This window comes from Colletes latitarsis, chromosome 6, assembly GCF_051014445.1.
Source record: "Colletes latitarsis isolate SP2378_abdomen chromosome 6, iyColLati1, whole genome shotgun sequence".
In the NCBI taxonomy this organism is placed as follows: domain Eukaryota; kingdom Metazoa; phylum Arthropoda; class Insecta; order Hymenoptera; family Colletidae; genus Colletes; species Colletes latitarsis.
Window position 1 is genome coordinate 9,320,303 of NC_135139.1, and position 24,921 is coordinate 9,345,223.

General features: G+C 39.1%; 1 protein-coding gene and 1 long non-coding RNA gene across 2 annotated transcripts in view; one reads left to right on the forward strand and one right to left on the reverse strand.

The window, feature by feature from the left end:
* Nucleotides 1–24,921, forward strand: part of LOC143343018 (protein cortex) — a 202,418-nt gene that overhangs the window by 69,541 nt on the left and 107,956 nt on the right. The window lies entirely within an intron of this gene.
* Nucleotides 1–24,921, reverse strand: part of LOC143342956 (uncharacterized) — a 59,920-nt gene that overhangs the window by 12,792 nt on the left and 22,207 nt on the right. Inside the window, exon 2 of the long non-coding RNA XR_013079883.1 lies at nt 14,140–14,184. This is a non-coding gene — a long non-coding RNA (uncharacterized LOC143342956). The remainder of the gene's footprint in view (nt 1–14,139; nt 14,185–24,921) is intronic.

Below are 24,921 nucleotides of genomic sequence, written 5' to 3' on the forward strand. Positions count from 1 at the left end.
GCTCGTTCTTTGCAATTTTTCGAATCGGAACGGTGCAAGTAAAGCGAGCTATATATTTATTGGCGACTTCCTGGCGTCCTTTACACGCCTCGAAAAAACTCCGGGAGCGTGGACTCGCGTAGAAGAGGGAAAATAATCGAACGGGAAAGTAGGAATCCCCGCGGCACGATCGGAAACGATAAAATCGACGCTTTATGCCCGGCGATCTCCTTCCTCGACGCGAAATCGAAATCCCCTTTAATGCGATTGGCTACCGGGCGCTGGCAGGAATTCCCCGAGCGAAGTGGCTCGATAGATAAGCCCTTATCGCGAAACCCCCTTTCAGGAATAAACGAAAGCAGCCGCGACCTTGTTGGTCGGCACCGGAACTTCCATTGTCCGCGTACTGTTCACCAATTGAATATCGACTCTTTTCTCAATAAATTGTACACGCGAATAGGGGAAACAAGAAATTCCTATTTTTATTTATAATATACAGTGTTATACGCAACTGGGAAAACACTACATTTCTATGAATTGTTAGACATATAAAAAAATGGAGGCAAAATTACACGAATTGAATGTAATTTTATTCTATGCAACAGCATCTTTTGTTAAATGGAACTCTATAATTTTGATTCAGCTATTCAATGCAGATTTGCAATATCTACAAAGAAGGATTAAGGCTTCCAAGACCTGAATCTAAAAGTTCGAGGATTATACGACTTTGAAGTTTACAAAACTATAACAATATATTTTGCACTTTAAAATGTTGTAACTATTAAACTATTAGGTTTAGGGCAGAAGTTCATTAATATTTATAGAGATTGAATAGTTGCATCGAACAGCCCAATGAAAATTAAGTAATTTTATTTAAGAAAAGGATGCAGTTGCATCGATGCACCTAAAAGTGCAACAGTATTTCTTTTTTGTTGGAATATGGAAATTCGAGTATACATTGTATATCGAGTATACAATAGACATTGTATTGGTGCTATCTAGACTTTATACAAGTGTGTTGTCGACCTCTCTGTACAGTCTTGTATCAGAAGCTAAAGCGAACACATTTTACTTTGCATATAAAGCTTTGTGATTTCGTCAATTATTATTTCACCAACCAACATTTTTAAAGGTGAAATTCTATAATTTTGGTTGCATGATACGATGCAGCTTTTCTTGAGCAATCGTGTACGGTAGAAACGCAAACAATCCGATACATAATCAACGAACGAAAGTATTATTGAACACTTTCTTGTTTCGGCATTAGTAAATTGTGTTGCACATGGATGCACGGTTTTCTTTACGATTTGGAACCCGGAATAGCGATCGGGCGGTGCCAATTAAAGAGGAACGAATTATTATATCGCATTGTGCGACGGAAAAGGGATCGACCGCGGGACCATCTAATTAGCTTCGGCCCTCATTTAGCACGGACGAAGCGGAGGCGTGCTTCCGTACGCGCGAACCCACACGTAAGTACGTGTACCGCGCGTTGCGCCTGCTCGACGTGCACGTGTGTACCACATAATGCAACGGTGGATACAAGGGTGTTTTTTCCTCTTCCGCGTAAGCCAGAATGGTACTACGCTACGGCCATAGTTCTCGTGGTTGGTACGAGCCGCGATAGTCCGCGTGCAACGATTCTGCCTCGTACGTTTCTGATCGCAGCTTCCCTTTTCTGCGGATAACGACGATCGACGTGAAAGATAACTCGAACCGTTCGCGGTATTTCGCGTCTTGCTGCTCTGCTTTCGAGTTCAGTACGCAACAATCTTTGGACAGTTTTGCTCGAGATCAGTTTTAATTCATCTCTACTTTTTTCCGAGGTTTTAAGATGTTTCGATATTTTATTTTTCGATCGAAACGCACCGTTAGCTAGACAGTTTTTTAAAATTATGTCGGTTGCAGGGTTACGTATTGATGTTCCTCGACTACTTTACGATTTAAACACGGTGGGGGAAATGTTCGATTTGAATAAATGTTATGGAGGATTTCATGCAGGGAGAATGAATTTCTAGACCCCATGAAGTGTTAAGTTCGCTGATGGCGGCCATGTTGGAACGGCTTGCAGCCGATTTCGCGATGGCGGAGCCGCTCTCGTCGCTCGTGGTCTTAAACTAAGAGTCCAATTGCAATAACGAAACGACGAACGATAGGGTTTCGACAAGTTCGTTGGCTGGAACGAGAGATTCGCGTTTCAGCGACTAGGGCGAGATCGCGAGCTAATTAAATGGATCGATATACGATAGGGGTGGATGTCGAGCGCGTGCGCGAAAACGGTCGCCTCGAGGAAAAGAAACCCCCAAATGGCCGACCGGTTATCTTAACTGCTCCGTGGCGACGCCAATACGTAGTTGGTCGAGTTTATTTAAGCGGCGATTTAGGCGATTTCGCGGTAATAAATCGGGGGCGCGTTCGTTTAATTGAACCCGATAGTCTTAATGTGTGGAGAAACCGGTACGTAAACCGGGCACCAAACCCGGTGTAGACGCTGCACGATGCCCTCGGTCGTTCGCCATGCGTTCGCTTGAATTTATTGCAACTGTTACGTGGGAATAATATCCCATAGAAAAATGTCTAAGCGGCAATGCAGGATGAGCGATAACGATAACAGCCGGGTTATTATATCAGATGAAAGCTGTAACGCAAACTGGTCTTGCGGGAACATGGCATTACAGTCTAGAATCCTCCACGTTACTGCATCGTTTCCCAAACTATTTCAGTCACGAAACAATTTTTAGCGACGTGCAGGGTCTTCCGGTAATCGCATTATACATTTTTCCCCCACTTTAAATTTACACTTTTGCAAATCAAGTTCTTCTACGGATTTGTTTTCTGAAATAATAAAAGTTTTGCTCTTCAAATTAATCCTTTTGCGGGATCATTATCATAGAAAATGACAAAATGAATTTGATCTGTAAAAGAGTGAATTTGTATACAAAATCTGCACACAAAAGTTTTGCGAAATATTGTTCATTAATAATAGTGTCAGTAGTAACTCGTAACAAACGTATAGTATAAATAGAAATAGAGATTTTGAGAGTCGTATTATCCTCTTTTTCATTGCAGAGACATTGCATGAAAATGGATAAAAAGAAGTACGCGTTATCGACGAATAAATAATGAAAATGATGCAGCAAAGTCAAAGCCGGTCGTACAGGACGACAGTAATTAGGTTCTTTTACCCCGCGTCGTATCCAAAAAGGAGGATTCGAGTTGGCATCGAGACTCAGTCGATTATTAATTGGGCACATTAGCGTAACGGCGGATAATTTAAATTTCGCGATGGATAAAAATCGAAATGGCAGTGCGGGAAGCGGTATATCGCAGAAAGATCGCAATCTCGATAACCAGAGACGCATAGAGCCATATTCAGTAAAGAAAGAAGACGAGACACATCGAATCTCCCCGGCGGGTAATTAAATTAAACTGCCTCGAAGCGTCGGGGCTATCTTTCTATCAGCGCTGAACATCGTTGCTGGTAACGCGAATACTCTCTGGAAAGCCATCAACGTTAATCCAACGTGGCACAGAGCAAATAGACCATCGAAATCTGAAATTGCACGAAGACTCGACGATATTGCTTTCGTTCTAACCTTCGACGCTGCTCGGTGGGTACACGCGAAACGTATGTTTCCGTTCTGCGTAAAAATGGCGGGAGTTGTTCGAACGAAAATCACGTCGCGACAGGGGAACGGGAGGAAGACGGCGGTCTCGTGTTCGCAAGTGCCGTTTTACCGCACGCATAGCTTTCAGGAAATGGGGAACGATGTAACTAAGTAAATCGCGCGATGCTTCCGGTTTAATAGGAGCCGATAGTCATAATGCCTCGCGGCCCCGGACAGGTACCGCCCATTTACTACGCACACTCGAAGGCCACTTAAGCCCCTAAGTGCGCAAAAGTGCAAACCTAGAGTGGTGACGAAGCAACCTGATCCATTCGACGACGGACAGCCATTTAATTTTCCGATTTTTCTGCACCGAAACTCTTTACGGTGGACGATTATCGTTACCCCCCTCAATAAGATCTCTTAAAAACTGTTGCCTGCAATTCAGGTTTGGAAACGGTAAATGTTTCAAAGCGTAAAAATTATTGGGCCAATATTCGGTATTTGAACAGTGTATTAAATGATTGCACACGCGTGTTATCCTTGTTTTCTTGTGATAGGATTATGTTAGTATGAACATTTTTAATGATATGTAAAACGTATCTTCTACAGTTATGTAGACATAACATAGATTGATGTTACTTCAATGAGGTTTTTTAGTTAGGAGAGAAAGACATAATCCGACGCAGACAAAATGATAAAGATATATGTTTCATATAACAAAGGTATACGAGGGCGGATTGAAAAGTTTCCGGAATGACAATGAAAACGAAATAAATCTGTTCTAAATTATACTTTACTTTTCAACACAGTCCTCTCAGAGCTTAATACACCTGGTCTAACGTTTCTCTAGTTTTTCTATGCATAAATTTTTCCCTGTTTGTAAATTTAAATCTTGTATATACAGGATGTATATAACTCAGAGAGTCCACGATAGCACAATCCTAACACGAGAAATTAAAGATAGCACACTTGTGCTACCATTTTGTTCGGGAGTGTATTATACAATTTACACGATGATATAGACTTTGCGTAGTGTCAAGGTTTATTTATTCCTGGAGCTCGAAAGTAATGATTATCGTCAATCATTCGATAAAAAGTATCATTGCGACAGTTGGGGAACAGAGTATATTTTCCCGTAATTTAGCGTCGGATGATGTTATAATTGTGAATATTGCTTTACTAAAATCTTTGAAAACGACATAGGGTGTATCTTAGGTTATCGTGAAAGGATTTCGGAGAAACGCGGAAGCCTAGGAGCCTGAAACGTTTCTGACGGATGAAACGCTGATGTCTTCCGCGGACGAAATAAAAGATTCTTTGACCCGAGACGAAATACCTTCTGTCTGTTTCTTTTGCGTAAGTTATTTTAAATCACCGCGGTAATGGCCGACCGCGCCTCTTCGCGATACCTCCTCGGTGTTAATGGGTGCACGCGAATCGCTTATATCTGGTATGCGGGCGTAATTATATTACGACTACTGAAAATCCCTCTGGATAATTGCACGTCAGAGGAGAGGCACCAGCGAAATAACAAACACGCGATACCTGCTCGATTTCCAAGTCATTCCGACGACCCGTAACCTCGGAGGCACACACGCCCTGGCAACACGGTTCGCCCGAGAGTTCTGCGTTTTAGAATCTACGTCTGACATCTTGCTGGCCCTGGCACGCAACCGGCATTGCCGGTATCCGGCCACTGCTGATGGACGTTTAAGAAACTTGCTCGCAAGAACCGTCGTACAACGTTTTAACCGACGATCAACAAGCAACCGAACAAAGTTACAAAGAGCATTTGTCAGGACGAAAGTTTCCTCCAAGTTCGATTTAGACGACTTCTATTATGTGAACTTTAAATGCAATACTGTGCAGTACAGGAAGCATAGTTGGGAAAATATTTAAGAAACTACTAACGTTATAGCGCCTCAAAATGATATTTCTCCTCGTAGTAAAACATAGAAAAGCTGTACTGATAATAATAAAGAATTAAAATATCTGATTCGTAACATCGCGAATAAGAGGAGCGAAGAAAAGAAATATTAGAGATTTTCTTAACGATCAGTGTTTGCAAATGTGTCGTAATAAATGATTCCTCGCTATTACAACTTTCAATTTACAAACCTTGCAAGACGAATGTGCAATGTATTTGTGCATAAGTAATTTAATCGAAATATGCAAAACGTATGCGGTATGTAAAGTATGAGAAATAAAAAATACTCTATTAAAATCATATAATGATAAAACTTATTTCAACTCGAGCACCCAGTCGTCAATCTACAGTCTAACTATTAACGACTTGTCTTGGTTTGTTGGAGCTTGATCGACAGGTTTACGATCCTCAGGGATGCACTGATTTTTTAATTATTTTTCGGTACGCACAGTAATTATTTTTGATACAAAATTTTTTATTTGTGCTCGACTAACAGGTTTGTGTGTTTTCTCGAGAAGGTGGTTATTTATACTCTAGTCTGAGTCTCAGTAATGTTGTTTGCTCTTTTCTTCTGTCATCTTGTTAGTATCTTAGAATAGAAATGATTTTATCTATGTTGCTTTTACGGTTTTCCAAATATCATTCTTCGTCGATGACTTTTGTGGAATATTTTATAGTAAAAATTGATCTTTTTAAACGAAAAGACGAAAATGTTGCGTCTGCAATTTGAACGAAGGATGCAAAGTCGTACTAAAATACTTCTGGAGTACTTAAGAACCGTTTCGTGGCAAGTTTTGCCTCGCCTTGATTACGTGCTTCACATATTCCGCTCCAAATTAACACGGGATAATATCTCTTCGAGTCCATCACTTAAATATGTACACGCACGCTGGTTTCGAACGAAATCGCGGACGATTGATATATCGCTGAAAGGGAACATCATCATTAGCATTTAAGTCGATAATATTTCTTATGACCGATATTACTACCTGTCCGTTCGAAATGAGTTATTATGCGACGGGATGGATGCCGAGATATGGATAAAACTATGGCAATTACTGCAACTTGTATAATTTCAAAATCGAACTGCGAAGGATTGGTAGTTAAAAACGAACGCGAAAGTATTCATTAATCAAACACGCTCGATGGTCCCTAGAAATTACTATCAGTGTATTTCCGGTTCGAGAGCTTTCAAGATTATTTGCGTGGGCATTTAAGGCGTTACACCACGAACTTTTTAAAGAAATTGTAGAAATTACAACAAATAAAACAAAAATAATTGCAGGTCAATCAATAGAGAAGATTATTAAAAATGTGTGTACCTCAGGAAATTCGGTTGAACGGCTATTGAGTTATCGCTAAATTGTTTTCTAAAATTCAAGAAATGCTTCGTACGTGATAAAGAAGCCATTTGGACCGAACACACGCATTTCCTGTAAAAAATTCGTGAAAATACCGCTCGTTGAGACTCATCAGGTGCAACCCCTTAACTTCTTGACGTACGATTTAATTTCAAATAATTTGTCAAAACCTATACTATTTAATTTGGTTTAAATTTGTTCGTGTAAGGAATGGCCACGAAAAGGAATAGATTTGTTTTACGAATACTTCGCTAATATAAAAACGTGATGATTTTAATGTACGAGACTCGATGATGAATGTAGCCTCATCATTGTAAAACTTGGTATCGAGAACTTGTGACGAGTCAGACTCGTCATTGTACGGTAGGGGGTTAAAAAGAAAAGAACAGAAGTAGAAAAATGTGTATTTTTACTACTTTAAAAAATAGAAGATTATAAAATAAGCGTTTCCAGTTGCTTTTATTTAAAAATGATAAAAGAGCGTATATGGTGTATCCTTTCTCGAAGTTAGGGGGTAACGAAAAGTTTGCAACGTTGAGGTATAGCGATGCTTAACCCCTTAACCTACGATTTGATGTAATTTTTCAACCGTATACTATTTAATTTCGTTTAAAATTGTTCGTACAAGGAATAACCACGAAAAAGAATAGATTTGTTTTATGAATACTTCGTAAATATAAGAATGTGTTGATTTTAATACATAAGACATGACAAGTGAGTAGCTTTATGATTGTGAAACTTGACATCAAGAACTTACAACGACTCAGACTCGTCATTGTACTGCAAGGGCTTAATACCTTTTTGACTCGAAGCATTTTCTTTTCGGTCTAAATTGCTCCGACTCGTCCGGTGATTAGACCGTGGGGTTAGTGGCATAAGATTGCATTGAATTCTGGCTAACCACGTCGAGGATGTCAAGGTAGAACGCAGGTTGTTGGCACCGAGGAGGATGGAGGGACGCGGTCAGGTATTTTACCTGCCATCTTTACGCCGCTCAATCCTTCGACAGACACGTGTGCCATTTGAAACACGCGCAGTCGCGAGAAGACGAAGAGCCGAGCGAGCATGCGAGCTGGCAGGTAGGCAGATTTAAAGTTCTTCATGGCGGACGAGAAGCTCGCGTGTCACGTCGTGCTCGCGTCCCATCGCCGAGGAAGGAAGTCGACTGGGTACATGCATACCCGTCGGGAGGAACCCGAGAACCTGGTCGCGAGCGGCAGGCCGCGGGACGAGAGACGCTAAAGAGGAGATACTGGTAATTAGGAGGTAATTAATTGCATAATTAATGGGCCGTTGCACGCAACGCGACACTCGAGGATCGCGTACGATGCGTCCAGGTATCGAGTATCCATACCATCGTTCGAACCATGGCTTGAAAACTGTTATTAATATAGGTTCAGCTCCTCGATCGTTAACGGGTCGTTTCCTCCTATTTTTCACGATATTACGAATTATAGTTTTTAAGATACTTCGGTATTCCAAACTACCAAAAGTATTCCATATACTATTGGTTTGGCAACTAGGTAATTGCGGATTTTTTCATGGAACGAACTTTATTTAGTAACGTATGGCCCATTTTTAACAATGACCTTTTGCTATCTTTCAGGCAACATCATAATTTCACGTTCATAAAAGTTCTGGTTTTTATCGATAAAAAAACTGAACCAAGTGTGATTTGAGATCGTCATCACTATTGAAATTTTCACCATTCAAAAAATTTTGCAAAGAACGAAATAAATGATAATCTGACGGTGCAAGGTCAGGACTATATGGTGGATGTGGCAACACATCCCAACCAAGCTCCAATAATTTTTGCCCAGTGACCAAAGATGTGTGTGGCCTTGCATTGTCATGGTGGAACACAATACCTTTACGATTTACGAATTCTAGTTGCTTTTCCTGAATTGCATTATTCAGTATGGTTAATTGTTGAATGTACACATCCGAGTTGATCGTTTTTTGTGTGATAAAAGTAGACGATTCCTTTGTAATCCCACCAAACTAATAACACAATCTTCTTTACATGAATATCAACTTTGGTTGTCGTTTGAGCTGAGTCATCTTGCTTGCTCCACGATCTTTTTCGATCGACATTGTTGTAAACATTTTTCATCTCCAGTTATCAATCTTTCTAAAAATGGATCATTTTCGTTACGTTTCACAAGCAAATCGCAGATGTTAATGCGTTGCGTTAAGTAAATTTCTTTAAGCTCACGAGGAACCCATATATCGAGTTTCTTTATGTAGCCAAGTTGTTTTGTACACACAATACTCACGTGTTGTACTGTCACGATCCGAATCGATTAATGTTTTGATTTGGTCGTCGTCAACTTCAACTGGACGACCTGAACGTTGTTTATCTTTGAATGAAAAATCACCGGAATGAAATTTAGCGAACCAATTTTAACACTACCACTCTTTTAAGGCTTCGTCGCCATACACAACAAATAGCTTTTTGTGAGTTTGCGATGCGTTTTTTCCTTTGTGAAAGTAATACAACAAAATATGACGAGAATGCTCGTTTTGAGTCTCCATTGTTCAACCGACGCCAAAAAAAACAACCGATCGATACAATGTTTTTTTCTGAATGACAATTAAAGTACTATCAGACAACAATGAGTTTGACGTTTCAACAATTCAAAACCATGTGTCAAATCCGCAATTACATACTTGCCAAATCAATATAACAAAACTATGATTATAATATTTTCTGTACGTTTTAAATTTGTCTATCTTATTCGCAAATTTATAAATTAAAATCTATCGATTATTTAGACATTTCTATTCGACGTTCGAGAATAAAATTTGTCCAACTCTCGAAGTTCACGATCGCTCGTGGATTTATCTAGCAGTGCCACGTTGGATCATTTTTGTTCTAAATGGCGTCGAACTCCCACCTACTGAATTATTTTACCTCGGCGAAGCCAGGTGAAAATCGGTTGTTCCGATAACGGGAGAAATAAGAGATCGGGCCAGCGGGGGCGATATCTGCTATCAACGACAGTTCCGTTCCCAAGGTATCGATCGAGCGGACGATTTACGCGCGTACCTTCTCCGGATCGTCGGCTGATCGATAGATCGTGACGGCGTTCTTACGTCCTTCGCTCGGCGTACCTGCCAACCTGCGTGGGCTTCGACCGCTTCGCTATGTTCGTCGCATAAACACACGTGTCTCTTTTCCTCAACTTATGTTTTATCGTCGACTTAACCAGCTGTTGGATATCGGAATTCATATACATTTATGCGAGGACCAACGATTTCCTCGTTTGTTTACAGATGATTGTCACGGTTGTTAGCATCTGTGAAGTGTCTACGATGGATGACTTATGATGAATTTTACAGTTTAAGAAAATAAACAAACACTGTATCCCATAGTAAACTTTCTCTTCTGTGCATTTCGAAACAAATTTTTGAATGTGAAAAGGAACATTACAGGGTAGTTTCAGCCCCTTAATTTGAATTACCACTATTGAAAAAGAAATAACTTCTATTTTTAATCTCTTCTTCCTTTGTTGGAATAAGTTAATCTTTTACCAGCTCAAAAATTTCTTCCCCAGTATTTTTCGCTATAGAGAAATACTAGAGGGTATATTTTAAATATAAACACCACAAAATACTTGCTAAACACTCCGAAACTGTCACATCATTCTTTCACTACTATTTTATTCGTTTAATCAATTTTTTTTTGGAAACGATTTTGTTTCGCGAAGGGGATGATTATGTTTACACAGGAAATTTCACGCTAAACGTAAGACTCGGTTGTATCGTCGAAAGCAAACTGACTTATCCGACAAAGATTTATTTGAGTATCGTTTTTAGCTTAGATAGATGGTGGGGACTTTAGAAACTGGAATAAACTTAGGGTATTTTACATATTAGGCGGGGACGAATTTATAGGCAATCCTGTAGAGCACAATCGACGATCTAGATTGTAGACTCGATCTTAGAATATCGGTACAGAGTTTTTAGAATAATTAAATTTCTAAACCTTACTTAGGGTAAATTTTTCTCATTTGCATTCCAACGAAAATAAATTCTCTCGCCAAGCTTATTATACTAGGGACAAAATGGACCAGCCAATCAAGGCTACCGAGGGTCTGCTCCCACCATTCGGCTGTACCCTCTGCTCCATCTCTCGTTTTTCCGCGTAAATCATCGGATACGCGGTATTTGTCTACGTCAAACAAAGACAGAAGCTAGAGTAAAAGTGGGGATCGTGCCTCGTGGGGCTCATAGTGGGGTAAGTGGCTTTGAGCGGCCAGGTGAGTTTCATCCTACTATAGTAACCGGCCAGTTGCTATGCAGGGAGGGAAAAATTAGCCAATCGAATTGCTGGACTGGACCTTCTATTCGCTGAATGGTTGCTCTGTCAACTAAGCTATCGTGTATTCCCACGGATCCTTTCTCCCTAATAGTAAACGGAACGTAAAATCCGACGATTTCACTGGGTAAGAACCAAAACGTAAACCAAGTTATGTTAATTTCTATGGAAATTTCTTACAACTCGAACAAAACGACGATTCTCCATTTTTAATCCATTTCAACTTCGCTAGCAGTGAACACGTTTATTGTCAGCCATATTTGCACTTTTCACTGACCTAAAAAATAAGTTCCCAGAGCAAAGTATTCAGAGAAATAAACACTACCAAGTTTCCAATTGTTTAAGAGCAAAATGGCCCAGCAGAAACTCGAACGAAACGACAATTCTTCACTTTTAATCCATTTAAACTTCACTAGCAGTGAACACATTGACTGTCAGTCATATTTACATTTTTCACTGACCTAAAAAATAAGTTTTCAGAGCAAAGTATTAAGAGAAATAATCACTACTAAGTTTCCAATTGTTTAAGAGCAAAATGGCCCAGCAGAATCTCGAACAAAACGACAATTCTTCACTTTTAATCCATTTCAACTTCGCTAGCAGTGAATACGTTGTCTGTCAGCCATATTTGCACTTTTCACTGACTCAAAAAATAAGTTTCCAGAGCAAAGTATTAAGAGAAATAATCACTACTAGGTTTCCAATTGTTTAAAATGGCCCAGCAAAAAATGTCATGGATTCGTTCCGGTATAAATTGGAATTTTAGTTCGTACGAAGCAAGTCGTTCCTGAAGAGTTTAAACAATTTCAGGCTGGCATGTTAGTACTAGAGCTCGACGCGGCTGCTCTAAGAGCAGCAGCTAATGATGATCGATGATCTTCTCACTAGGACATAGCCGTACCCCGGCTAGACAAGATGCGAACGAGCCTGGAGAGCTCGCTGGAACATGGCACACCGCTCGGAAGAAATGCTTTATTGAATTGTCGAAGACAAGCCTCGATGGCAGACATCTGCTCGGACAGAAGACGTATGTCGTCAGCGCCGTAAAACCATCGATCGGATATTTCTTCGAGTTCCTTCTTTTGTTACCGCGCTGATCAGCCCGAGATGTATTTAAATGAAGGAGATCGGAGTCGTTTAGCGAGGCACGTTGCGTCGGGTTGTTACCGTCCCCTTTTTATTCCTCGTGTCCGTTGAGTTTCTTCGGGCCTCGCTGACGGTGTTTTAATAGGCCAGGAATTCTTGGGGGGATCGATCTTTTATCCAATGGAAAAAAAGAGCGGAATGTCGTCGTAAACTTTTCTCTCGAATCGAAGGTTTCTTCGTGGTCCCGTGTTTTCGTTAAAGACGAAGTCATAACTCGGAAGAAGAGAACACTTCTTGCCTTGGATTTGCCGAAGCCTGTCGGTGCAGGACGTTTTCTCTCCTCTAAAAACAACCGGTCTCGTAACGAGGTAATCAATCCATCATTTTTCCAATAAATCTCGACGAAATTGATCCGTACTAATTAAAACGGTAGGAAGGCATTAACGGTACCGCGAACTCGCTTATTCTAATTAGGGTCTGCTCGTCGTTATGAACGATAACATTATTCCGCAAAATAATTAACGTTGCGCGAGTCGGTATATCTTTCTTACCGTGAATTGAAATCGATTTCCTTATTAGCTTTGTAAATTTCTCGCGTACATCTGAAAGGCAAAGTTCAAACGTAGATTTGCATGAAACTTTTAAAAAGTCACTTGATAATTTCACTGTAATCACTATAACATTTTTCTTGCGAAACACAAAACAACAGACGATGCAGAGGTTAAACGAAACGAAGAAACCGGGTAAATCGTTTCTTTCGATAGTTATAAAGTCGAAGGATTCTTGAATTAAGAAATCACATTTAGCATGTTCACGATACGGTTTAAGTTTGTATTCGACAAAATGACGGCGTTTATGGCCGATCGAATCAACAAGATTCTAGTATAGTATTAGCCTTGTAAATTTCTCACGGACATCTGAAAGGCAAATTTCAAACGTAGATTTGCATGAAACTTTTAAAAAGTCACCTGATAATTTCACTGTAATCACTATAACATTTTTCTTGCGAAACACAAAACAACAGACGATGCAGAGGTTGAACGAAACGAAGAAACCGGGTAAATCGTTTCTTTCGATAGTTGTAAAGTCGAAGGATTCTTGAATTAACAAATTACATTTAGCATGTTTACGATACGGTTTAAGTTTGTATTCGACAAAATGACGGCGTTTATGGCCGACTGAATCAACAAGATTCTAGTATATTGCGGTGTTTACCCTTATTACCAGCGCAATACACTTAACGCTGTGCTCGGCAGATAGTCGAGGCTCGGTACGAGATGATCTCCGATAATCCCACCGGTTCTCTAAAATTAATTACAGCAGTTCCATGCTATTTGCGCCATAGTGATTGGTACGTACTCATGCACATCAATTTAAAATACAGGATGCGTAAGGGAGCAGCTATTAATTGCTGCGCCGTAACGCGACGAGGCCAACTTTTAAATTGTCGATCGACTACAAAAGCGCGCGAATAAATCTCGCGGCTCTGCGATTAAATCCGGTCTGTGCATTCGCAACGAGCGTTTGTATCAATCGAGAGATTGCCAACTTCCTTCGAAATGAAAAGAAACCATTCAGGATCTGCTCTGAGATTCCTTTTCGAGGTTACTTTTCGATCCTGGTGCAGGTTTCAGATAGCCAATAGCCTCCCGGACATTTTACTATAATTTCTATGATAATCTCTGCTATTATCGGGGCTCGTTTGATACCTTTTTGCTCGCGACTAGCCTCGTGTTCCTCGCGTGATGGTCTATCTCCGCTGGCGCTCGGATTAGCCAAAAAACGATCAGGACAAATTGTCAGGCAAAAGTTCCGTAATGGCTCCCGCAAGTTTTTCACCGTCGATTGACTCACCTCGATTATGCCAGATTCGCTGCTCGTCGAACTAATTTCTCGTGTCTGAAACAAAAACGAAACGAACGTCAACGAGCAAATTATAGTTAAAGAGTCACAGAATCGAATTTCGTTTTTTCTATAAAACCGTGGTTCGCGCTGCGAAAAATATTGTTATACATAGTCAAAGATGGCTCAGTGAATAATAACAAAATAGCAACTACTTGTATTTATTATCGAATGGAAAGGAAAAGAAATGTTTGTTTAATTAACGCTTTTCCAAAAATTCTGGTCGTCGAATCTGCATTTTTAGGGGATTTTTTGACGCCATAACCTAAATTTCTCGATATCGAAGATGCGTTCAAGTAGTTTCGAGGGAACTAGGTCTAAGTTATCGTCAGAATCCAGGCGGTTCGATCTGAAAATGGTTTTCTACGCAGCTGCAGTATCACGCACGGCCAGTGTGGGAGCATAAACTCATAGCAATCATACGTGAACGCCTACACGGTCTTCGGGCTGACCGCTGGAGCAACCGATGTGCATAATGCCTTCTCCCCTTCGTCCAGAGCTCGCACATGCGCTCTTTTGCTTCCCTCCGCCTTCCTTTGCCTGTATTTTATTATGTTCGCGAGAGCACCTATGTATCGGCGATTTTAATCAGCCGGCCTCACGGTATTACAATCAAGGGCCACGTCAGAGATAGGCCGCGCTACACCACGCTAGGTGTATAAATAAATTTAATGATATTCCCCTTATTAACTTCCGAGACTGCGCTTGCACGCATTTACGCGCCGAGACCCTCGAGCAACGCTGATTTCAGATCTTAGATTCCACGTAAATTCAATTTTCATATATTTTTCCCCTCTGTTTTTGGCTTCTTATTAGCTGCTGACAAGGACTTAAAAGTTGGGTACTTTGAAACATCCGATGTGGAAATAATTTTGTAAATTCTGTTTGTCGAAACTTCGCGAAAGAGACTGTATCTAATATTAGACTAATTTATGTGAGTCGTTAAATAAAAGTAGATTCATTACAGCGAATGTAAAAAAGAAAATAGTGTCAAACGAAAGGTAGTGAAGCTCCAAGAGTCAATAGTATGTTTTGAATTAGAATAATTAAGCAGGACAGGGTTAATAAAGATTTATTTATGGATGATTTCAGAGGCGAACGTTTGCAATTAATCTATGGGGGTTGAAGGTTGAACTACGGTTCTAATTGGTTGTATTAAAATTATAAAATATGAAAGAGTATTTAGAGAAACAAGGAATATAGAAACCAAACATTTTTATTCAATATTATTTCTGTTCAGATATTTTCAGCAATTTAATTTATTTCAGTAATTTGGAAAAATCTAATATCTCACGCATCATTTATTCGTCCGTTCTGCTCGATGAAATTATACAGACATAATTTAGAGATATGTTTATCAAGTTGATCGTAGCTTCGAAAGGGGTTAACAAAGGTTAATCGAAAGTGTTTCCAACGTTGCAACATTGAGTCACCGTGCGAGAAACGTCGTTTAAAAATTTCATTTCAATTTTCCAACGCCGCGCATTGAAACGAATTCATGTTCAGAATTTGTCCCGTATCTCGACGCTATTTCGCGGTCAGTTATTTATGGTCGAATTGATCGGACCGAGACGTTCGCGACGGTTAAATTGAATCCTATCGGAAAATTCAAATTACGACCATTCAAAGAAATAAATACGGGCGCGATAGAACGACTGTTCCGGAACGATTTCTGCATTTTCATAACGCGTTTCAGCTTTCTCGTTTCACGCTCGTAGATTATGAACGCCGACGATGGACGACGGTATGCCGATGATGAGCGATATTGCTCGTTCGAGCGAGAAATCGTTCGAGTTTCCAGCCCCGGTCAAGCTGGTGGCTTTACGATATCGTCCAAACAAACTATTAAACTTACGATACTTGGAAAGTTCCTCGACCCGACTCGCCAAGCAATCTTCTGCATGCTGTTTCTTCGAGACTTTGATGCTGAAGAAACACCTCAACGTTGCAAACTTTTCGTCCCCCCCTTCGAGAAGGAATGCACCACAATCTACATTCTTTTATCATTTTTCAATAAAAGCAACTGGAAAATACAGATAAACATATTTAAATTACCTTTAATGGCGATTCATAACAAGTTCTTGATGACAAGTTTTAAAATCATGAAGCTACTCACTCGACAATAAGTTTCATACAGGATGTTCGACCACCCCTGGGAAAAATTTTAATGACAGATTCTAGAGGCCAAAATAAGACGAAAATCAAGAATACAAATTTGTTGATTGAGGCTCCGTTTGTCGACCTACTCGAATAATTTTCATAAAAGTGCGTAGGATATCGGGCATATATGTATTCACCAAAAATGATTGTAATTGAACACAACTGAAACTAATTTTTTCAGAACGATTTGAAATATTGTGTTCCGCCAACAAATTTAGGCGCATGTCGAATTTTCCTAAAAATTAGTTTTTCATGTTTCATTTCATTGGTAGACGCTGTATGGAAAAGTTCCTTCATACTTTCTTGTAGGTACCCATGGGCTCAAATACAGGGAAAAATTTCAAGGAGATCCATTCACTATTGTACGAGTTATGGCCGTTTGAAAATTGGAGAATGTTATGGGGTTTTCTCACTTTACTGGGTTATGGAGCTGGATTCCGAATATTTATGGCGTTTCTACTTATTCTACACCAAAATACGCGCTGTTTGCTTTTTTGAACATTAAAATCGTCCAATCCGTTCGGGAGTTACGACACTTTAAAGATTCGCATGAAATTTCTGTGAAGCATTTCGCGGCCGATTTCAGCTAAAAAGTAGTATTTCGTGTGTCTTTTTTTTGGTGGACGCTGTACGGAAAAGTTGTTTAATACTTTTTTGAAGGCAACCATGGGCTCTACTTCGCATGCAAATTTCAATATGTTCCATTTATTATTGTACGAGTTATGACCGTATGAATATTGGACCATGTTATGGGGTTTTCACACTTTGCGGGGTTAAGGAGCAGGATTCCGAATATTTATGGCGTTTCTACTTATTCTACACCAAAATACGCGTTGTTTGCTTTTTTGAACATTAAAATCGTCCAATCCGTTCGGGAATTATGACACTTTAAAGATTCTCATGAAATTTCTGTGAAGCATTTTGGCGCCGATTTCTCCTAAGAAGTAGTATTTCGTGTGTCTTTTTTTTGGTGGACGCTGTACGGAAAAGTTGTTTAATACTTTCTTGTAGGTACCCATGGGCTCAAATACAGGGAAAAACTTCAATGAGATCCATTCACTATTGTACGAGTTATGGCCGTTTGAAAATTGGAGCATGTTATGGGGTTTTCTCAGTTTACTGGGTTATGGAGCTGGATTCCGAATATTTATGGCGTTTCTACTTATTCTACACCAAAATACGCGTTGTTTGCTTTTTTGAACATTAAAATCGTCCAATCCGTTCAAGAGTTATGACACTTTAAAGATTCTCATGAAATTTCTGTGAAGCGTTTCGCGGCCGATTTCTCTTAAAAAGTAGTATTTCGTGTGTCTTTTTTTTGGTGGACGCTGTACGGAAAAGTTGTTTAATACTTTTTTGTAGGCATCCATGGTCTCTACTTCGGAAGCAAATTTCAATATGATCCATTCACTATTGTACGAGTTATGGCCGTTTGAAGATTGGAGCATGTTATGGGGTTTTTTCATTTTACTGGGTTATGGAGCTGGATTCCGAATATTCATGGAGTTTCTACATATTCTACACCAAAATACGCGTGGTTTGCTTTTTTGAACATTAAAATCGTCCAATGCGTTCGGGAGTTACGACACCTTAAAGATTCTCATGAAATTTCTGTGAAGCATTTTGGCGCCGATTTCTCTTAAAAAGTAGTATTTCGTGTGTCTTTTTTTTGGTGGACGCTGTACGGAAAAGTTGTTTAATACTTTTTTGAAGGCATCCATGGGCTCTACTTCGCATGCAAATTTCAATATGTTCCATTTATTATTGTACGAGTTATGACCGTATGAATAATGGACCATGTTATGGGGTTTTCACACTTTGCGGGGTTAAGGAGCAGGATTCCGAATATTTATGGCGTTTCTACTTATTCTACACCAAAATACGCGTTGCTTGCTTTTTTGAACATTAAAATCGTCCAATCCGTTCGGGAGTTATGACACTTTAAAGATTCTCATGAAATTTCTGTGAAGCGTTTTGACGCCGATTTCTCTTAAAAAGTAGTATTTCGTGTGTTTTTTTTTTGGTGGACGCTGTACGGAAAAGTTGTTTAATACTTTTTTGTAGGCATCCATGGGCTCTACTTCAGAAACAAATTTCATTAAAATCCATTGACTATTATACGAGTAATTGCCGTTTGAAAATTGGACCATGTTATGGGGTTTTCACACGTTACGGGGTTAAGGAGCTGGATTCCAAATATTTTTGGAGTTTCTACATATTCTACACCAAAATACGCGTTTTTTGCTTTTTTGAACATTAAAATCGTCCAATCCGTTCGGGAGTTATGACACTTTAAAGATTCTCATGAAATTTCTGTGAAGCGTTTTGACGCCGATTTCTCTTAAAAAGTAGTATTTCGTGTGTTTTTTTTTTGGTGGACGCTGTACGAAAAAGTTGTTTAATACTTTTTTGTAGGCATCCATGGGCTCTACTTCGGAAGCAAATTTCAATATGATCCATTTATTATTGTACGAGTAATTGCCGTTTGAATATTGGTCCATGTTATGGGGTTTTTTCATTTTACTGGGTTATGGAGCTGGATTCCGAATATTCATGGAGTTTCTACATATTCTACACCAAAATACGCGGGGTTTGCTTTTTTGAACATTAAAATCGTCCAATGCGTTCGGGAGTTACGACACTTTAAAGATTCGCATGAAATTTCTGTGAAGCGTATTGACGCCGATTTCTCTTAAAAAGTAGTATTTCGTGTGTCTTTTTTTTGGTGGACGCTGTACGGAAAAGTTGTTTAATACTTTTTTGTAGGCATCCATGGGCTCTACTTCAGAAACAAATTTCATTAAAATTCATTGACTATTATACGAGTAATTGCCGTTTGAAAATTGGACCATGTTATGGGGTTTTCACACGTTACGGGGTTAAGGAGCTGGATTCCAAATATTTTTGGAGTTCCTACATATTCTACACCAAAATACGCGTTTTTTGCTTTTTTGAACATTGAAATCGTCCAATCCGTTCGGGAGTTATGACACTTTAAAGATTCTCATGAAATTTCTGTGAAGCATTTTGGCGCCGATTTCTCCTAAGAAGTAGTATTTCGTGTGTCTTTTTTTTGGTGGACGCTGTACGGAAAAGTTGTTTAACACTTTCTTGTAGGTACCCATGGGCACAAATACAGGGAAAAATTTCAATGAGATCCATTCACTATTGTACGAGTTATGGCCGTTTGAAAATTGGAGCATGTTATGGGGTTTTCTCAGTTTACTGGGTTATGGAGCTGGATTCCGAATATTTATGGCGTTTCTACTTATTCTACACCAAAATACGCGTTGTTTCCTTTTTTGAACATTAAAATCGTCCAATCCGTACGGGAGTTACGACACTTTAAAGATTCTCATGAAATTTCTGTGGAGCATTTTGGCGCCGATTTCTGTTAAAAAGTAGTATTTCGTGTGTCTTTTTTTTGGTGGACGCTGTACGGAAAAGTTGTTTAATACTTTTCTGTAGGCATCCATGGGCTCTACTTCGGAAGCAAATTTCAATATGATACATTTATTATTGTACGAGTAATTGCCGTTTGAATATTGGTCCATGTTATGGGGTTTTTTCATTTTACTGGGTTATGGAGCTGGATTCCGAATATTTATGGCGTTTCTACTTATTCTACACCAAAATACGCGTTGTTTGCTTTTTTGAACATTAAAATCGTCCAATCCGTTCGGGAGTTACGACACTTTAAAGATTCTCATGAAATTTCTGTGGAGCATTTTGGCGCCGATTTCTCTTAAAAAGTAGTATTTCGTGTGTCTTTTTTTTGGTGGACGCTGTACGGAAAAGTTGTTTAATACTTTTTTGAAGGCATCCATGGGCTCTACTTCGCATGCAAATTTCAATATGTTCCATTTATTATTGTACGAGTTATGACCGTATGAATATTGGACCATGTTATGGGGTTTTCACACTTTACGGGGTTAAGGAGCAGGATTCCATATATTTTTAGAGTTTCTACATATTCTACACCAAAATACGCGTTGTTTGCTTTTTTGAACATTAAAATCGTCCAATCCGTTCGGGAGTTATGACACTTTAAAGATTCTCATGAAATTTCTGTGAAGCATTTTGGCGCCGATTTCTCCTAAGAAGTAGTATTTCGTGTGTCTTTTTTTTGGTGGACGCTGTACGGAAAAGTTGTTTAATACTTTCTTGTAGGTACCCATGGGCTAAATACAGGGAAAAATTTCAATGAGATCCATTCAGTATTGCACGAGTTATGGCTGTTTGAAAATTGGAGCATGTTATGGGTTTTTCTCAGTTTACTGGGTTATGGAGCTGGATTCCGAATATTTATGGCGTTTCTACTTATTCTACACCAAAATACGCGTTGTTTGCTTTTTTGAACATTAAAATCGTCCAATCCGTTCGGGAGTTACGACACTTTAAAGATTCTCATGAAATTTCTGTGAAGCATTTTGGCGCCGATTTCTCTTAAAAAGTAGTATTTCGTGTGTCTTTTTTTTGGTGGACGCTGTACGGAAAAGTTGATTAATACTTTTTTGTAGGCATCCATGGGCTCTACTTCGGAAGCAAATTTCAATATGATCCATTTATTATTGTACGAGTAATTGCCGTTTGAATATTGGACCATGTTATGGGGTTTTCTCATTTTACTGGGTTATGGAGCTGGATTCCGAATATTTATGGCGTTTCTACTTATTCTACACCAAAATACGCGTTGTTTGCTTTTTTGAACATTAAAATCGTCCAATCCGTTCGGGAGTTACGACACTTTAAAGATTCTCATGAAATTTCTGTGAAGCATTTTGGCGCCGATTTCTGTTAAAAAGTAGTATTTCGTGTGTCTTTTTTTTGGTGGACGCTGTACGGAAAAGTTGTTTAATACTTTCTTGTAGGTACCCATGGGCTCAAATACAGGGAAAAATTTCAATGAGATCCATTCAGTATTGTACGAGTAATGGCCGTTTGAAAATTGGAGCATGTTATGGGTTTTTCTCAGTTTACTGGGTTATGGAGCTGGATTCCGAATATTTATGGCGTTTCTACTTATTCTACACCAAAATACGCGTTGTTTGCTTTTTTGAACATTAAAATCGTCCAATCCGTTCGGGAGTTACGACACTTTAAAGATTCTCATGAAATTTCTGTGGAGCATTTTGGCGCCGATTTCTGTTAAAAAGTAGTATTTCGTGTGTCTTTTTTTTGGTGGACGCTGTACGGAAAAGTTGTTTAATACTTTCTTGTAGGTACCCATGGGCTCAAATACAGGGAAAAATTTCAATGAGATCCATTCACTATTGTACGAGTTATGGCCGTTTGAAAATTGGAGCATGTTATGGGGTTTTCTCAGTTTACTGGGTTATGGAGCTGGATTCCGAATATTTATGGCGTTTCTACTTATTCTACACCAAAATACGCGTTGTTTGCTTTTTTGAACATTAAAATCGTCCAATCCGTTCGGGAGTTATGACACTTTAAATATTCGCATGAAATTTCTGTGATACATATTGGCGCCGATTTCAGCTAAAAAGTAGTATTTCGTGTGTCTTTTTTTTGGTGGACGCTGTACGGAAAAGTTATTTAATACTTTTTTGTAGGCATGCATGGGCTCTGCTTCGGAAGCAAATTTCAATATGATCCATTTATTATTGTACGAGTTATGACCGTATGAAAATAGGACCATGTTATGGGGTTTTCTCATTTTACGGGGTTAAGGAGCTGGATTCCGATTATTTATGGAGTTTCTACTTATTCTAGACCAAAATACGCGTTGTTTGCTTTTTTGAATATTAGAATCGTCCAATCCGTTCGGGAGTTACGACACTTTAAAGATTCGCATGAAATTTCTGTGAAGCATTTTGGCGCCGATTTCTCTTAAAAAGTAGTATTTCGTGTGTCTTTTTTTTGGTGGACGCTGTGCGGAAAAGTTGTTTAATACTTTTTTGTTGGCATCCATGGACTCTACTTCGGAAGCAAATTTCAATATGATCCATTTGTTATTGTACGAGTAATTGCCGTTTGAATATTGGACCATGTTATGGTGTTTTCTCACTTTGCGGGGTTAAGGAGCAGGATTCCGAATATTTTTGGAGTTTCTACATATTCTACACCAAAATACGCGTCGTTTGCTTTTTTGAATATTAAAATTGTCCACTCCGTTCGGGAGTTACGACACTTTAGAGATTCGCATGAAATTTCTGTGAAGCATTTCGCGGTCGATTTCAGCTAAAAAGTAGTATTTCGTGTGTCTTTTTTTTGGTGGACGCTGTACGGAAAAGTTGTTTAATACTTTTTTGTAGGCATCCATGGGCTCTACTTCAGATACAAATTTCATTAAAATCCATTGACTATTATACGAGTAATTGCCGTTTGAAAATTGGACCATGTTATGGGGTTTTCTCAGTTTACTGGGTTATGGAGCTGGATTGCGAATATTTATGGCGTTTCTACTTATTCTACACCAAAATACGCGTCGTTTGCATTTTTGAACATTAAAATCGTCCAATCCGTTCGGGAGTTATGACACTTTAAAGATTCTCATGAAATTTCTGTGAAGCGTTTTGGCGCCGATTTCTCTTAAAAAGTAGTATTTCGTGTGTCTTTTTTTTGGTGGACGTTGTACGGAAAAGTTGTTTAATACTTTTTTGTAGGCATCCATGGGCTCCACTTCAGAAACAAATTTCATTAAAATCCATTGACTATTATACGAGTAATTGCCGTTTGAAAATTGGACCATGTTATGGGGTTTTCACACTTTACGGGGTTAAGGAGCTGGATTCCAAATATTTTTGGAGTTTCTACATATTCTACACCAAAATACGCGTTTTTTGCTTTTTTGAACATTGAAATCGCTCAATCCGTTCGGGAGTTATGACACTTTAAAGATTCGCATGAAATTTCTGTGAAGCATTTCGCGGCCGATTTCAGCTAAAAAGTAGTATTTCGTGTGTCTTTTTTTTGGTGGACGCTGTACGGAAAAGTTATTTAATACTTTTTTGTAGGCATCCATGGACTCTACTTCGGAAGCAAATTTCAATATGATCCATTTGTTATTGTACGAGTAATTGCCGTTTGAATATTGGACCATGTTATGGTGTTTTCTCACTTTGCGGGGTTAAGGAGCAGGATTCCGAATATTTTTGGAGTTTCTACATATTCTACACCAAAATACGCGTCGTTTGCTTTTTTGAATATTAAAATCGTCCACTCCGTTCGGGAGTTACGACACTTTAAAGATTCGCATGAAATTTCTGTGAAGCATTTCGCGGCCGATTTCAGCTAAAAAGTAGTATTTCGTGTGTCTTTTTTTTGTTGGACGCCGTACGGAAAAGTTGATTAATACTTTTTTGTAGGCATGCATGGGCTCTGCTTCGGAAGCAAATTTCAATATGATCCATTTATTATTGTACGAGTTATGACCGTATGAATATTGGACCATGTTATGGGGTTTTCACACTTTGCGGGGTTAAGGAGCAGGATTCCGAATATTTATGGCGTTTCTACATATTCTACACCAAATACGCGTTGTTTGCTTTTTTGAACATTAAAATCGCTCAATCCGTTCGGGAGTTATGACACTTTAAAGATTCGCATGAAATTTCTGTGAAGCATTTCGCGGCCGATTTCAGCTAAAAAGTAGTATTTCGTGTGTCTTTTTTTTGGTGGACGCTGTACGGAAAAGTTGTTTAATACTTTTTTGTAGGCATCCATGGACTCTACTTCGGAAGCAAATTTCAATATGATCCATTTGTTATTGTACGAGTAATTGCCGTTTGAATATTGGACCATGTTATGGTGTTTTCTCACTTTGCGGGGTTAAGGAGCAGGATTCCGAATATTTTTGGAGTTTCTACATATTCTACATCAAAATACGCGTCGTTTGCTTTTTTGAATATTAAAATCGTCCACTCCGTTCGGGAGTTACGACACTTTAAAGATTCGCATGAAATTTCTGTGAAGCATTTCGCGGCCGATTTCAGCTAAAAAGTAGTATTTCGTGTGTCTTTTTTTTGTTGGACGCCGTACGGAAAAGTTGATTAATACTTTTTTGTAGGCATGCATGGGCTCTGCTTCGGAAGCAAATTTCAATATGATCCATTTATTATTGTACGAGTTATGACCGTATGAATATTGGACCATGTTATGGGGTTTTCACACTTTGCGGGGTTAAGGAGCAGGATTCCGAATATTTATGGCGTTTCTACATATTCTACACCAAATACGCGTTGTTTGCTTTTTTGAACATTAAAATCGCTCAATCCGTTCGGGAGTTATGACACTTTAAAGATTCGCATGAAATTTCTGTGAAGCATTTCGCGGCCGATTTCAGCTAAAAAGTAGTATTTCGTGTGTCTTTTTTTTGGTGGACGCTGTACGGAAAAGTTGTTTAATACTTTTTTGTAGGCATCCATGGACTCTACTTCGGAAGCAAATTTCAATATGATCCATTTGTTATTGTACGAGTAATTGCCGTTTGAATATTGGACCATGTTATGGTGTTTTCTCACTTTGCGGGGTTAAGGAGCAGGATTCCGAATATTTTTGGAGTTTCTACATATTCTACACCAAAATACGCGTCGTTTGCTTTTTTGAATATTA